Here is a 16,823-nt window from a genome sequence, read left to right as displayed (position 1 = left end):
TTAGAGCACAAGGGATCCAAGTTCATTTTCAGAAAGGTTAACTTTTGCTCAGCAAACGTAATATCTTCGTAGCATAGGGTATGAAATAAATGAAACAAAAACCACGGGAAAGCGTATGGACTAGAGTTTCATAGGACAACCGCTAGACAAGGGCGTTGACGGAATGGGGAGGAGGGCTAATTTTCCCTTCCCCCTCCTTGCTCATACATTTAAGATATTAACATTATACTTGTATTGTGTATGTTGCAGCGTTGGAATGATTAACAAGTCAAGCTCCGAATGTCATAGTCAATGATGCATAATTACGTTACATAAATGCAGAATGTGTTCAAAAGAATACATCGACGTAAAATGTCATATTTTCACAACCACGAATCCGAGATGAAAGAAAGAAAAACTACCTGAAAAAAAGGAATCTAGAATTTTGTATGATTGCCGCTAGATAGGGGCGTTCGTTTAAAAATCATCCGTCTTCTGCCCTGAATTTCAGATTTTTGGGGGCAGTAATGCAGATTTAGAAACATTTTGCTTAGCAAAGTCCAACATTTAAAAATTGAAGTCCTTGCACCGAATAAATACGGATTTTGATCATTGGCCGTAAGGAGCTATAGGCCTATATTGCTTTCTTGTATATTTTTTTTACCCAAGGATTTCAAAGGTGGCTCTACTTTCGAGTTTCGGGCCTGCTTAAAATTCAGGAAATTGGACCTAAGCAACTTCCCAGTTTTAATCATCTGTATGTTCTTCGTATTTATTCGGTGTAATTACCTCAGGCTTATTCTGTTGGACTTTGCTTATCAAAAGATTTCTAAAACTGTCTTACCGTCCCCAAAATCTGAAATGCAGGGTGCGGATGAGGGTGGTTGCCCTCCTGTTCCACTGACGCCCTTACTAGCGGCTGTCATATGAAACTATCCCACGCCTTTTCGCATGGTTTTAGTTACATTTGTTTTGGATTCTTGACTGCGAAGTATTATTTTTTGAAATATAATTCATTTGCTGAGGAAAACTGAAGTTTATTGAAAATGGATTTGGATCTATTGTGCTCTGAACGTCCCAAATATTACCTTTCGTCAATAAATTTTTGACTCAAAAAACAACCAATTACATAGACTTGCAGAAAATATAAAGTTAGCACAATATGAAGTGTGCTTCAAACATTACTTTTCGAAAACGTAGCCCTATTATTATAAAATAATTTTATTAGCACCAGTGTTATGAAATAGTAATCAAATTTTGCAACAAAAATCTCACCCGCCTCCACGAAACGCTAGCTTAGCCCCTAAAGGCATAACTACAAAACTTTTAGAAGCGGTAACTCGAAATGATTTTCTTTATGGTTAAAATAACCGCACAACAGCATTTCTGGTAAAATTCTAGCCCTCATGTAACATGACACCATTTGCATTTGAAATTTCGAATACTAAGCACAGATGTTCGCCATGATGCTTGATAGCACCATCTGATGTGTCAGACCACTTCCAAGATTCATCATTCTCCCTCAACCCGTTGTCAGCGCACAAGGATGGTGAGGACTTTTGTTTTGCCATGTATATTGATAGATTGTGTGAAACCTCTATAGTTGGTAAATTTTAAAATCTACCTTAAAAGTTTACTATATCCAAGAAAATACTTACTGTATGAGAGTCGCTGGCAAGAGGGTGTAATAAAAGGGGTCGTTATATGAAATAAGTTCAAAATTACTAATCTATACGGAAATGTTCTGTACCCAACACTGTGTAGTCTTAAAGAGAATAAAATAAATGAAAAGATCGGTTGAAAGAGCAAAAAGTCTTAATAAATACGTGATTACACGATTTTGAAATATGTTTAAAATAATATTTTAAACTGTTCAAAATGTTTAAAACATGTACTTTTTTGTGTGTTTTTTAAAACATCTTTAAAACATTTTAAACACTTTTTTCATGTTTTAAACACGCGTTTTGTTCTTTTTTTTTTAAAAAAAAACTGCATTTTTTCCAACCCTGCTAACTTTTGACCAAGTTGGAAAATTAGAATGCGTTGTTGCCAATATTTACTTAAAAGACTTCCGTTTCTTTCAATTGACATTTGGATTAGCATTTTCTTACTTACCCAGTTGCTGTGATTTTCAATTTCTTTATGAACTTGGCAATTGGCAAAATTGAATGTTTATATAATCAGTTTAGTTTTAAGTAGGTGGGAATTTGTCGCCAGATACAAAATTTCTCATCCTACGGCCTCGCGCCTCATAAACCTACTAACATACCAAAATCCCTAGTTTTTATTCCGATTTCAATTATGGTACCTAAAATATGAGATTTTGTACATCCAAAAAGTCTATTTAAATTACACAGTTTTTTGTCTCTTTAAAGCTGCTAAAAATGGAAAATATTCACTTTTGGAAATTTTCTATATAGTCCCAGGAGGCTAAAAACTTTGCCAAATTTAATCCTTGTAGTTCTACTGGAAGTGCCTATCTGTAAAAAATCGTTGTATTATTTCAACGACATGCCTATGTGTTAGCACGATTGTGTTAAAATATAACACAAACAAGTGGTTAGAACAACTCACTCTCCGTTTGGAGTTGTGTGTCAAATGCCGCTAGTTGAAATGACACACAGCCTGTGTGTTAATACAAGTGTAGAATCTTCGGTGTTGTTTTCTGCGTGATTGCCAAATATGTTGGGTATCTAATTATAAAGGCTTATGAACTGAAGCTACAGGCAAACACAGTAGAAAGAAATACTTAAACAAATCCAAGTATACGCAAAATTTCAAAATACAAACCGCGCGATGTGTTTTCAATTGTTTTACAAAATGTTTCTGAAGAAACCCTAACAACACAAGATGTGCTAGGCATGTACCATTTTGGTGTTCTAAATTAATCTCCCACACTTGATGCATTTATTGCTTCTTTTTTCAAAGTGGTTGTGTACTAGAAGCAACAAACGCATCAACTTTATTAGATGGCAACTGGCGCCGATCATTTGAAAGTGAATATGGAAGAACTATAAAATAAAGTAAATAGACAGTCGTCATTTTGTAATAAAATTAGGTCTACATGGCGAGCAGATTTTATCCCGAACGGTTATCGTCGAATATACGCGGGTTAAAGGAGCACTCTGATTAGCCAAATTCAAAAGACCTTAAGAATTTATCCCTCTACAAGCGACGGTTTACGTGTTATAGGCTGCCAAAAACATGAAAAAAGGAATTTTAAAGGTCCATAGCTCCAAAACTATGGGACCTACCGCAGTCGGGTCAAGACTTAACTTAGAAACTAGTATGTGCCCTATCCAAAAATGCGTGTGTGAGAATCCTGAGGTGCTTCCACAACAATTTTTATAGAGGGAGTTTAACTACGGGCCTATGATATAAAGTATTCTCCAACTACCTCCATAAAAATTGTTGCGTGAGTACCTTAGGAATATAAAACATGTATTTTTGGATAGAGCACATACTAGTTCCTTAGTGAAGTCTTGACTCGACAACAGTAGATCCCATAGTTTTGGAGCTATGGACCTTTAGAATTCATTTTTTCATGTTTTCGGCAGCCTTTAACACGTAAAGAAGGAACTGCCATTTCGCCCCGCTGCTACAACCGTCAGCGTCTTGTATCGTGTTTACTGTAGTTTTTCTTTCAGTGGTCGACGGGATTGCAATGATTGTTAGTGACTGAATAGGTAATTATTACTTCTTGTTGCACATTTCATGAGGACTTACGTAACACAAATGAACATACTAATACATACATAAAATAAACTATAAAATTGTATTAGTTTAGCGATGCCACGTTTTTCATACTCGATACATGTGGGGTGAAACCCGATTAGCATGTACACCTGGTCTTACCCCACCATTAGGGTACTTCCGGGTGATTTGCTTTTTTGTGAAAAACATATATGCAAAACAATAGACAGAACCTATCACATTTTTGTAGTATTCACGAATTATAAGTCAAGAGTAATTGTTCTGATCATCATTCCATTTTGTTGCCAATCTTGACTTTGACAACACATCAAACCTTAGTTACCCATTTCTATCCCACTTTCCCCTATATAAAAATTACTTTAATATCCTTTTTCATTCATACATTACAATATACGACTCAATTTCATTCATATAGTACTTTATAATATATATATATATATATATAAAGCCTGTCATATTTTTTCCATGATAATACGGGACACCTTCGATCTCTTCCCCCACTTAAAGAACTTTACAACGCAATACATTTTTTTGAAACATTTTCACTGCAATATTTGAAATGGATACAAAGAAATAGCGAACAATCTAAAGCGTTCTCAGGAAACTTTATGCTTCTGTAGAGTGTTTTTCATTTAGATGAGATTTTTATTTGAAAATGCTACCCAAATAATGTTATTTAAGAATCTAGCAGACGAAAAAATCATCAATCTACAATGTCGTACATAGACATAATAGTACCCATTCTAGGATGACTCAAGAAAATTGTCTTTACCCCCCCCCCAAAAAAAAGTTGTTAATGGATTTTCACAAAGAATATTAGTACAAGAAATGCTATTCATTTATTATACGAAACATAATTTTCTTTTCTTAAACAATGAACGTTGCATCTTGCTCATATTGATATAGATAAGCTTATATTGAGAGCTGAAATGGGACGGAACTAAAATACGGGACACTTGCCTGTCCCGTCTAAATTGATGGGGACGCAGGACACTTGAGTCCAAAATCGGGACTCCCGTTTTTTACGGGACGTATGGCAGGCATTATATATATATATATATATATATATATATATATATATATATATATATATATATATATGTGTGTGTGTGTGTGTATATATATATGTATATATATGTGTGTGTATGGAAATCACTGTAAATATGGATAATTGTAGTAGTGTAATGTTGTTTTAATTTTTAATGGCATCAGTACATCTGTTTGAATTTAAATCTCTTCTACTTATTGTTTGGAACTTCCAGTTGTTTTGTCTTATATGCAGTTTTATAGAAATACATTACATTGGTGTTCTTCATGAACAACCTCCCCCCTCCCCCCCGACTGACTGATCCTCGTACAGGCCAAATCGCTTAAGGTAGGAACTTGAAATGTGCACAGTATGTATAATTTATGACGTAGGGTACCACTAAGGAAGGGTTTTTGGAAATTCGATGTGGAAGAGGAGAGGAAGTGGGGTTCTAAGAATTTCAAAAAATTGAGCGTATCTCCAAATCACTTATCATCAGAAATCACTATGCCAACAGACGTATAGTCAGGCATAACCAGATTGTTCAAATTATTGAAAGACATTGCGCGTTAAGAGGCTATCAGAGGGGTAAAGAGCTAGAGTTTGATATTGAGAATGTACAATTGAAACAAGACCTAATTGTTGGGAATAACTGTGTTAGTATGTAATTGACATTATCATTACGTTTGAAGGAAATGACATGGATGTAAGGGCAAAATAAGAGAAAATAACTAAGTATGAAAGACTTAAACATTAGGTCCATGATAACAAGCGATTTGAGGTTCTCCCCTTGGTCATAGGATCCAGGGGAGCTAAAACACATGTTGCAAGAAACGTGTTTACAAAACTTGGGGTGCCTAAATTCACCCAAAAGAAAATTGCTTTTGCTGCTTTGAAGTCTACGATTGAAATGTTAAATTGCCATTTTCATTATGTTAGTGAATGTATATTTTATGTGGATGTTTAAAAAAATAAGGGACATTTCAATTTATTTTACTTTAATACGTATTTGAATTATGAGTAGGGATGCGCACGAGACAAGATTTGTGGCTGTCTCGTCTCGAAAATGTGCTGTAAAAGTGATGTCTCGACTCGAAAAATGTATATTTCTCTATTAGAAGAGCCGTGTCTCGACTCGAATATTGAAAAGAAAATCCTGTCTCGACTCGTCTCGTGCGCATCCCTAATTATGAGCAATGATGCCGAATGTAATTGGCTATGGTAAATATTGTAAATATGTTTTTTTACACTGAAAATTTGGTTAATTATATTGTAAATTTTATTATTTTTTTAATTGACTGGTTTCGTGAACAATATTTTATTAATATGGTGAATGTAATGCTTTTCTAAATTGAGAAAAGAAAATATGAATTGCACAACTTTTATGTGGAATTTGTGTGTGAGAGGAATATTTTGTACATTTTGAAAATTATTGACAGGCTTTTCAGCATTACATTTTGATCGGGAAGAAAAATGTCATTTTCAAAATTTATCGCAACTAGGACTACGTTATTTTAGGAAATATTGGTAACTTTAACAATAATTATTGTACCTCCAGAACGGTTTGAATTATCAAATTGCCGTAAACAGTATTATGATCCTCACAACCTTTAAAAAGAATCTATGTAATTAGACATGGTACGTATCTAAGCACTATTTTTTTTTTTCGAAATAGTCCTTGGAAATGCAATTTTCAATTCCTTGCAACTGTTCCGTCCGTCTTACTTCAGTTATTAGCATTGTAGAGGCCTCCAAAATTTTCGCGTTCCTGAATATTGGTGATGCTGTAGCGTCCTCGGTTTGCAACAATGAACAACAAGTTTGGTTTGGTTTGTTTTTGCTTTGAATGTAGATTTGAAATTTATAATAACCTGACGTAGTGCCATTAAAAAAAATAACTTTGTGATGGGTTGGCAACACTGTTAATTTGGTGGTATTGAAGAGTATGCCAGAAAATGTCACCCTGCTGATATTTGTATGTGCAAAATCCCAGCATTATATATCAGTGGCGGCGTAAGGGCGGGGCGAGCGGTGCTCCCGCCCCGGGCCCCACTGTGTAGGGGCCCCCGGCGGTAGGTAATAAATAATTACTAAGGAACCTTGTTAGCAGAGACGCATTTGGGCCGCCAAGTTTTATAATTTACACCTTCCCTAAAAGTAAACGAAATTATTTGTCAATCAATATTACCTCAAATAACGGATGAAACAACAGAAATATACGTGTAATAAAGCTAATCAGCGCTGGACTTCCGTGTAAGCTAAACAAGCTATAGCTTCGGGCCTCACTCTCTTGGGGACCCGCAAAGAAATTTAAAGAAAAAAACTGAATGTATATTAAAAATAAATAAAATAAAAGTTTCATTATCGTGGAGGCTCTCAAAGAAATTTAAAGAAAAAAGCTCTGAATATAGGTGAAAAATAGATAAAGTAAAGTAAACTTTTCACGCTCTTGGGGCCCCAAAGAAATTTAAAGGAAAAATGTATGTGGATTAAAATATGAATAAAAGTTTCACTCTGTTCAATAATCTCAGAAATTTAAAGGAAAAGCTGTGTAGATTAAAATATAATAAAAGAAAGTCATAGTATATTGTGTTGTTTACCTTTTAACGTCTTATGATGAAAGTAATGGGGCCCCGTCTGCTAGCCTGCTTCCTAAAATATCACTATTTATTTATTTATTAGTTCAAGAGAAAGGCAGAAAGAAGGGATCAATGTACATAATGCTTTATTAGGATATTAGCATTATGTTGCTAACTAAAAGCTCTTTGGTGGAGACGCTATAGTCGCTGATTCACTTATTTACATTTTTTTTTCTTTTGTCCTTTACAAGTTGAATTTTCAGCGAGCGAAATCCTTTTGCTTGATTGGTTTCCCCATTTTTGCTCTTGATTTTTGGCTTATGAATTTACATTTCAGCCCAAAAATTTAGAGTGAAAAAAATGTTCAATAAGAAAACAAGTGTTCAAAATTCAAATATTCCAAATACTTCAGCATAATATTTAATTCAACTCCTGATTGTTCTCATGTGGAACAGTTGTGATAAATCATTCGATTTGTTGACATACAGCGTGATTCTGTTCAAGTTCCGGAAGCATTTATTGATTTCATCACTGTCGAAGGAAAGATTGCTGAGAGTATATCTGCTGAAATGCTGAAGAAACCTCAACGTGATAGGCTTGATATTAAGATTGCAGAGGCCAGTCTTACGATAAATCAGGCTACAATGGCCAGGCAATATTCTGGAGTTCAAATTTTGATAAGGAATATACGTCCTTTGGCCATTTGCGTTTCTTGTAACAAAAAATTATTGAACCTTGTGGCGTATATGCTGCGCACGTTAACGTTCTGGCGGTCACTTTCTTAGGAGCAATGGAATGTTTGTATTCTTCTCTAGATCTACTCACTGATGGAATATGCTGCAAAAGCACGTAAAGATTGGTCTGAAACATGAAAGTGACGCCAGATGGAGTTCAAAAGCAGAAGCTGTGAAGGCACTTTGTAGTCAGTTGGATCAAGCAATTGATTTGTTGGAAGAACTGTGTGACACTTCGACTGAAACGCTTGTTACTAGAGGAGACGCTGGTCTTCTTGCAAGCATCCAGTCATGTAACTTCATCGCTTTATTGTATTTCTGGTCTGCAGTTCTTTCATATATTGATTGGATCCAAAATTGCCTTCAATCTCAGGATATGAGTTTCAATCAAACCCTTGTTCAGTTACAGAGTCTGGTTGACACCATTGACATCTGGAGACTTGAGCTGGACGAGGAAATCATATCCGCAGCTGAAGGAAGTTGCAGAGAATGGAACATAACTCTGGGTACACGCAGTAGGAGAAGGAGATACATGCCTGGAGAAGTAGCAAAGGGTGAACCTCTGACTGCACAGGCCGAAGTGAAGCGCTCTTTCAATGAAATTCTAGATAAGATGAGACAACAAATGTATGACAATTTTACTCAGATGCACGACCTGAACGACAGATTTGGATTCCTGTGTTCTATGGCCAACTTTGTGCAGCAGCTAGACGATGAGAGCAAGGAAAGGCTAAAAGAATGTTTCTTTGATTTGGCTTTGTTCTACCCGAATGATCTGGATGGCGTAGAATTATTTCAGGATTGCAAGGATATAATCTGTTCACTAAGGTGTGCTCAGAAAGCTAAAGAACAACTTGACTTTTCTCCACAATGCATACTGAAATATGTATCTTTAATGGAGCTTGAAGTTTACAAAAGTTTGGCAACCGCTTTTCAGATTTTCATAACACTGCCCGTATCTGTCACATCATGTGAAAGGTCTTTCAGTAAAATGAAATTGATAAAATCATCCTTGAGCTCCATAATGAGTCAAGAAAGACTCACGAAACTGACCATTCTTCCTATCGAAAATGAAATATAGTATCCACTTTGGATTTTGATAATATAGTTGAGACTTTCGCTGCTACCAAAGCAAGGAAGGTATCATTCTGAATGTTTGTGGAACACAGACTAATATGGTAGTGGAACTACTGTCGAAAGTAGTTTCATGTTTCAAATTAAGGTAATAATACAAAAGTACCGAAAGAGTAATAAGAAGCCATCAAGATATGTCAATTGACTTGTGATAGGTGTTAATGAAAAGTAGGATGGTATAACCTGTAGTGGAATTCTGTGCTCACATATTTAATCTATACTATATCCCCAATTATTCAATATATTCAGGACTTTTTGTTATAATATATTTTAATACTAAGTATGTTAATAAGTAGTAATGGAAATAGTCATAAGCACTAGCGGATCCAGAAGGATCGTTTGGGAGGGGCGGTTCGCTTCCTGGAAGATGAACGTAGCCTCAAGGTGACCAGAATTCTAATTTGCAAGAAAGGGACGCATATGAATCCGGGGCTGGAGGGGGGTGTAAACCTGATTCCCAGATGCCATACTGGGACCCGAACTTGTATTGTTTTTATATGAAAGTACATGCTTTCTATAAATTTAAATTAAATACGCATTTCCGTTTTGGAAGCGAGGTGGTGACATGATTCACTTCACACATAGTCACTGCAATATATCAGATGCACTGTATTGCACAGCACTTGCATAAAAAAAAAAAATACTGTATTGACGATGGCCTTCATTTTAACGAAAGAGTGTACAATTTGATCTAATAATTTATATTTTGAATAACAATTGCGGGACAACAGTTGGAAAAAAGGAAGGCTCGGTCTACGCAAAAGTAGATAACAAAAGTATACATGCATAAATAATGTTACAAAATTCATCTATCTCTATATTTGTGGGGTCCACGAAACATAGTATAATTATAGCTATGCCTACAACAACAATACAATTATAATATCGTATCCTTCGCGCAGGGTGGAGCTTTGCCCTGAGACCTCCAATTTGCTCGGCATACAGCCTCGCACAATATAGCAAATTCTCACTGGCGCAAATCCGGGGGGGGATGAGGAGGACGCCCCTCCAATCTTGAAACTAGGGGTACTGCACCCCCAATAATCCGATTTGAAATGTATCTTTTGGGGAGAAATGTGATGATTAGTGTCCGATTGCCACAAAGGAAAGTGAGATGAAATTGATGTCCTCCCAGAATAAGCCTCAAATATGCCTGCCTCCCAATGTTCAAGAAAACTCTGCTCTCCAGAACCTTCCACAGCACTGTCTTGCAACTTTATAAATATTTTGAATATCGATTTTAAAAAAAAATATGGGAACGGTCTTACCTGTTCCCCCAATGTTGAAGACAGATTTGCGCAGCTGCAAATGCTCCTACGTGATACTGTGGCACAATATTTCGCGTTCTTCCTTCTGTGTTTTTCATATACAATTGAATTGAGCTAAAACTCTGTCACGAAATTCAAACACCTCGTAAGACATTTTAGTGACCCACCTTCACCTCTTTTCCTTCCCTTCTACGTTAAGTGGCAAACAAACCCACTCAAATACATTTTGAACTATTTTAAATAAAAAATCAAATTACCAACTTTCATATTTCTAACCATAAGGGATCCTGAGATATGGACATCTTATAATAATATTTCCCATCCCTTTTCTTCCCTTTTAGATAAAATATCAAAAGCACTGAAATATGTGTTGAATTATTTTAAGTGGGAAGTCCATATACGAAATTCCATGTTTCTAACTTTCAAAGATTCTTTGATATTGATATCTTACTATAATAATTGCAATCCGCGTCCCTTTTCCTCCCATCTCTTGTTTTCTCCATTTTACTATAGTATCAAAAAACGTTGACACGCTAGTAAAATTATTTTAAATAAGAAATCCAAATACCAAATTTCAAGTCTCTAACCTTAAGGGATTCGGAGAGATGGCCATTTTATTAAAATAATTTCCACACCATTCCCCCTTCCTTTCTTCGAATTTTCAAAAAATACCGGCACTTCCTTAATGATACCTTACGACACAAATCTTAACTACTGTTCTAATTTCAAGTTCTAGCTTAAGCGGTTTGGCCTGTGCGATGATAAGTTATTCACTTAGGACTTCGTCTTTTATATATGAATTACAATAACAGCTTGTGTCATTTCCCAAGAAAAGATGAAATGCCATAAATGTCACAATGAATCCCTGGTCTCTTCCTAATATTTCCGCGTTGAACCCCAAAAATCACGGCTCTCTTTGTTGATCTAGTAGGTAGCGAAAGTACCTTTGATCTTTGATGTATGAGGTGATGTGGTCAGTGCCGTGCCGTGGAAAATCAGCGCTTGGGGCGAGAGTATACGACGGCGCTCCCGTACATATAAGTGAGGTCGATAGACTAGCCGCGAAGCGCCACCATGGTTGGCGCGAGGCACAAGAAAATTTTCAAAAATAAACCCTGCTTTTCCTTGTTTTTGAGCACACTTTTATTACTTCTCTTCCTTCCATTTTATATATGTGCACAAGCATAAATCTGACCTCGGTGAAATTAAATATTAGATAGAAAAATACTGATGTTGATCTAAAATATTCGAAGTAAGTTTTCCTCTCTTTTTTCCTTCTTTTCTTTTTCTAGCCGAATTTTGCGCCCCCTTACTTCGGCATTATGGACCGTCGCCCTGCTCGCCCCCCAACGGAACAACATGTCAGTGGTTTGTTTCCGGGTGAGTGAGCATCGAACGCACTACAGTGGTTCAGATCCAACTTTAAACTCTAGTTATGTAAAGCATCGCTTTTGATAAACGACATAAATACATATCAATCAATCAACCAAAAGAAAAGTCTCAGATTCAGAGAGCTTTTCGGTAAGGAGCGCTGAAGATTCTATGTTTTTCTTTAATCAAGGTGAAGGTACTTGAAGTTTCGGGACCCGAATTCCATTTCCATATCCTTTTTCTAGAACACAATGTTAAAATATACCTTTTTTGTGCAAATTTACCCTTCTTCCTACACCTGTTCGTCCAACCTGTGAATCATATTCTCGCTCATTTGGGGCTTATACTGACCGCCTCAAGGAACTAGGGACAGAAGTAGTCACACTTCAAATATTCCTGTAGTAAGTACTGTTAAGTACCACACATTTTGATTTGACTGTGGTAGTCTTGTCCCAAAGTTTGGATAGGTCGGGAAAAGACCTTCCCAATGGTAAATGCTGGAAGTAAATTTTTAAAAACCTTTGGAGGGGACGGTCGCCCCTCCGCCCTCCCCGTGGATCCGCCAGTTGTCATAAGTGAAAATATCAACATGACTGAATTATTAAATACAAAACAATATAAAACAAGTGTGAAATCTAGAAACAATAGTAAAAAAGACAAGCAGAAGAGAAATATTCTAGTGCTTAACTATTCACTGATAGTTCGGCAAAAGCAGTGGAACTAAATAGATCGTGTATTATCACTGGAAAATAAGTGAAGACACGCAGGAGAGAAATCTACTCTAGCCATAATTTACTGATAGTTCGGCAAGAAAAAGAAAAAATGTTTAAGTGTCGTGTATGATACTGGAGAGAAACCGAATGTTAAAGTGGAGCTCCCTCGTGGCTAAGCGTACACGCCTTTGGCGCGGGAGACCCGGGTTGGATTCCCGGTGGGAGCTCATTTGATTCGTATTCCACGTTAATCAGTAGGTCCACGTCTCATATAGCCTCACTGCTGAAAGTTACGATAAACTAAAATCAACTCAACCCGAATGTTAAAGTGAATGGGGTTAATTGTAGGAGAAACATCTAATCAAACCCAGACAGATGAGAAACATGTAGTTAAACCCAGACAGATGAGAAACTATGAATAAACTTGACCATGTGAGAAATTGAAACAGGAGAAACATCAAATGCGAGAACCGAAAAAGAAAATTCTAGAAAACATAGAGCTTACATTTGGAAATAGCATCGGATGTATTATTATTTGCAATTTTTTCAATATCAGCTCATTGTTACGTTTTGTACGTAAATTTGTCTCTAAATGTATTACTAGGAGCATTACTTCCACTACTCCATCTAATTACAGTACGCATTGATACTAGGATAGTATAAGTATAGGATAAATTCTGGATTCTTTGTTCTTACGTTTTATTTGTTCTTAAGATTATTTTATTTCTGTCGTGGGTTGTATTTCCGTTACACTTGTATCCCTATCTTTTTTCAATCGTGTCCTTTGTTTAAAAATAAATGAAAAAAGAAAAATGCAATGATGGTCCAGTTTGATTTTTAGATACCGGACTGAAGGCGGTTCTAAACATTAAAAAATAGACAGGGTTGCTGAATGTCACCCCCCATTTATTTAATATATCCCAGATTAAGATGATCTAAACATATACCCAACGGGAAAGGAGGAGGACTAAACAGAAATAATGATTATGTAAATGTATGTCAAAAATAGAAGTGTATAAATCACAATTGATAAAATAGAGGCCGCGATCTACTTCACTGGCCCCGGGCCCCAGTTTGTCTTACGCCGCCACTGTTATATATCTATTCGCTTAAAAGTTATAAAGGCGTATCAAGATGAATAGTTCACCCCATATCCGAACACAAAGATGCCGCCTGTCGACAAACACAGACTTTTACATGGGAATGACTGACCCCACGGTTTTTGTGTCCAATAATTTATATAACCTACATGGTTTCATTTAGATTCTTCCGTCCGAGTCCAGATACATCCCTTGTTAGTAAAATTAATTTTCAAGCTTATAAGAGTAAATGGTACTTAAGATGCATCAAAGTGCTTTTTTCGTGATTTTCGGTGATGCAGCGATGTGGATAAATATTTTTTGTACGATGCCCCTGTCGTTCCATTTTGTTATGTCTCATGATGGAGACATATTTCCGAGCCTACATTTAGTTACCTAATAATGACCTAACCACAATTTGTAAATAGAAAATGCACTAGAGAGAGTTTGCGAAAAGATCTTTTCTATTACTCAACACATCCCGTTTAAATATGTCATATACCTAGGCAGTGGCGTACCGAAGAGGGGGGATTGTAACCCCTCCCATTGAGTCCTTCATATACTACAGATCAGTTCACCCAAGGTGGTTTACAGTGCTGATAACGAGCACAGCGTAGAAGAAGGAACCAGAAGTCAGTAGCCCGTAAATCCAGTAGTGAGTAACGTACACCGCTGTGGAAGTTGTTGTGGTGAGCAGCTAGTATTTCTGTTAAAGTGACACCTTATTGCGAAGGTCACATATGTGCACTTCCCGATGCAAAATGCAATGAGTCAGTGATTGTGAAAATGTGTGCGGCAAGCAGCAACAACATCATCAAGCGTGCAGTAGGAAGGGTAATAGCGCTGTAAAAGCACCAGCCCTAAATGTCAAGATCAAGTCGTGAGAGTGAAGAAAGGAGTCCAGCCAAGAAACCACGCGTTGTGAGAAACATCAGGACAGCAGTTGTGAAGAAGAACCCACCCACCCAAAGCAAACGTGCCATCTCATGCACTTATTTGTATGGCAGCCAGCGACTTCAGGTTTTTACTGTACCTTGTCAACATACCAGAAAATTCTTTTTAGGTGACTTGAACTCCTGTGGCTTCGGTGTTCCTAGCTAGAAAAAATCATGAAATTCGGCTAGGGATTTTTTTTTTTTTAAATTTCACTCCTACATTTTTTCAATAATCCCTCCCGTTAGCAACACTGCAATCTAACTTACACCAAAAAATAGCCATGTCCCTCTTCTAAAATACAAGACGTAAACGATATCAATCGGGATAACAGTGTTTGGGCAATAAATCATTAACTGAAAGTCTACCAAAAACCCCAAAATCGATTTTGTCCCGAAAGGGTTAATGAGATATGCGCGCCAAAGATTTCGGGCTCTAATTTAACGTGACCCCCCCCCCCCCCCAAAGTTTCTGGGCTGGTCCAGAGAATGAATGGCCTACATAGTACTGTCTACGGGCTGGATAGGCTACCAAATTTCAGCTTTCGTTCTCCCATAGTTAATGTGATATAGGCGCCGAAAATTTGGGGGCTAACTTCACCAGAGCCTCCCAACTTTCTGGGCTAGTCGAGATAAAGATCGATGGGCTAACAAATTTCATCTTTTGGGCCAATATAGTTAATAAGGTGTGAAAATCAAAGTTTTGGAGCGTTAACTTAACGTGAGCCCTTAACTTTTTGGGCGAGTTGAGATAATGAGTGTACCAGGTACTAAACTTCATGGGCCTTCCAACCCATTATTATTTAGCATTTGGGGCACTCAAGGAACACAGATACAGGGTCTCCAAATGTGAAAATGAAAATGCAATCTTTAAGTTTTATGTCCGACTGTCATCCTGGGTAGACTAAAGGAGACGCAGATGATGAGAATAAATGGAATGGTGAAATGAAAGAGTTGTGGGAAAGGGAAACTCCGAGAAAACCCTCACACACGGTGTTTGTTCACCACAAACCCCACTTTGCGCAAGTTGGTATAGAACCAGGGCCCCGCAGCATGTGTAAACTCTCTGCCACTAAGCCACTGCGGCCCAGAAGTCCTCGAGACGAGACACATAGGCGTATACCTAACGTGTAATTTGTTCGTAGCGGGAATTTCTGTTATGGTATAGTTAATTACATACAATGAAAAACCGAAAATGTGATGTGGACAATCGCGACCGAAAATGTAATGTGGACAATCTCGAACAAGCAATAAACAATCTGCGTGATTTGTTTTAGATTTCGGAAAATAGGTTCTGCCAGATTTACGCTTATCGACTGTAATCGTTTATTTATTTATTTATTTATTTGGGAGGGAAGCAAAGTATAATACATTTCAGTCATTACACATGCAAAGAGATGTTTTATGGTAATTGTTTTTTGCTGAAATATAACTTCGGTATCTTTTATACGTGTTTAGGAGCTGAGATTATTATCTAATAATTATAAGTAAGATACAAGTTTTTTTTTTTTTAACGAAGATACAAGTTTTTCACCTTCGTACAACAATTCATGTTTAATAGGCGTATAGAAGGGGCTCATGCCCAAAACATTGGGACTCCATTTCTGGGGCCCCATGTTGGGGGCCCGGTTCCTGACCACCACTGTGCTGAGGGGTATCGGATCTTTCCAACGTCACCATCTGTATGCAACAACTCCATGCTGAAACGAGAAATAGAGTGGACTCAAGCCCAACATTTCGGAACCACATTTTCTGGAGCTTCGAGGCCAGGGCCCAATTTCTGACATTACCGCTTTCGTTAATCGACCCCGACCTTTCAAACGCTAACACTATAGTACAACACCATGTTAAATAGGCAAATAAAAGAGACCTGAACCCAAACTTTTGGGATCTCATTTCTGGAGTCTCAGGTCCCGGAGCTTTCCAACACCACAATATGTATCCAATAACTCCATGCTTAAAAGAAAAATATAATGAAGCCAAGCTCAAAATTTCGGGACACCATTTTTGGACCTTTGAGACAAGGGCCCAATTTCTGACGTTAACACTGTGCTCAGACGACCCGAACATTTCCAACTTCACCACCCACATACAATTCCATGTTTAATAGGCGTATAGAAAGAACCCGCGCCCAAAACTTCGGGACCCCATTTTTCTGGAGCCTCATGGCTGGGGCCTGGTTTCTGATATCACCACTGTGCTCGGGAGACCCGGACTTTTCCAATGCCACCATCTGCATCCACTAACTCCATGTCTAACACGGCTTCCCCATTGTAGGAGGATTTTGACGAAT

This window comes from Thermobia domestica, chromosome 11 (genome assembly GCF_964235325.1).
Source record: "Thermobia domestica chromosome 11, izTheDome1.hap1.1, whole genome shotgun sequence".
Taxonomy (NCBI): domain Eukaryota; kingdom Metazoa; phylum Arthropoda; class Insecta; order Zygentoma; family Lepismatidae; genus Thermobia; species Thermobia domestica.
This window is presented reverse-complemented; position numbering follows the sequence as displayed.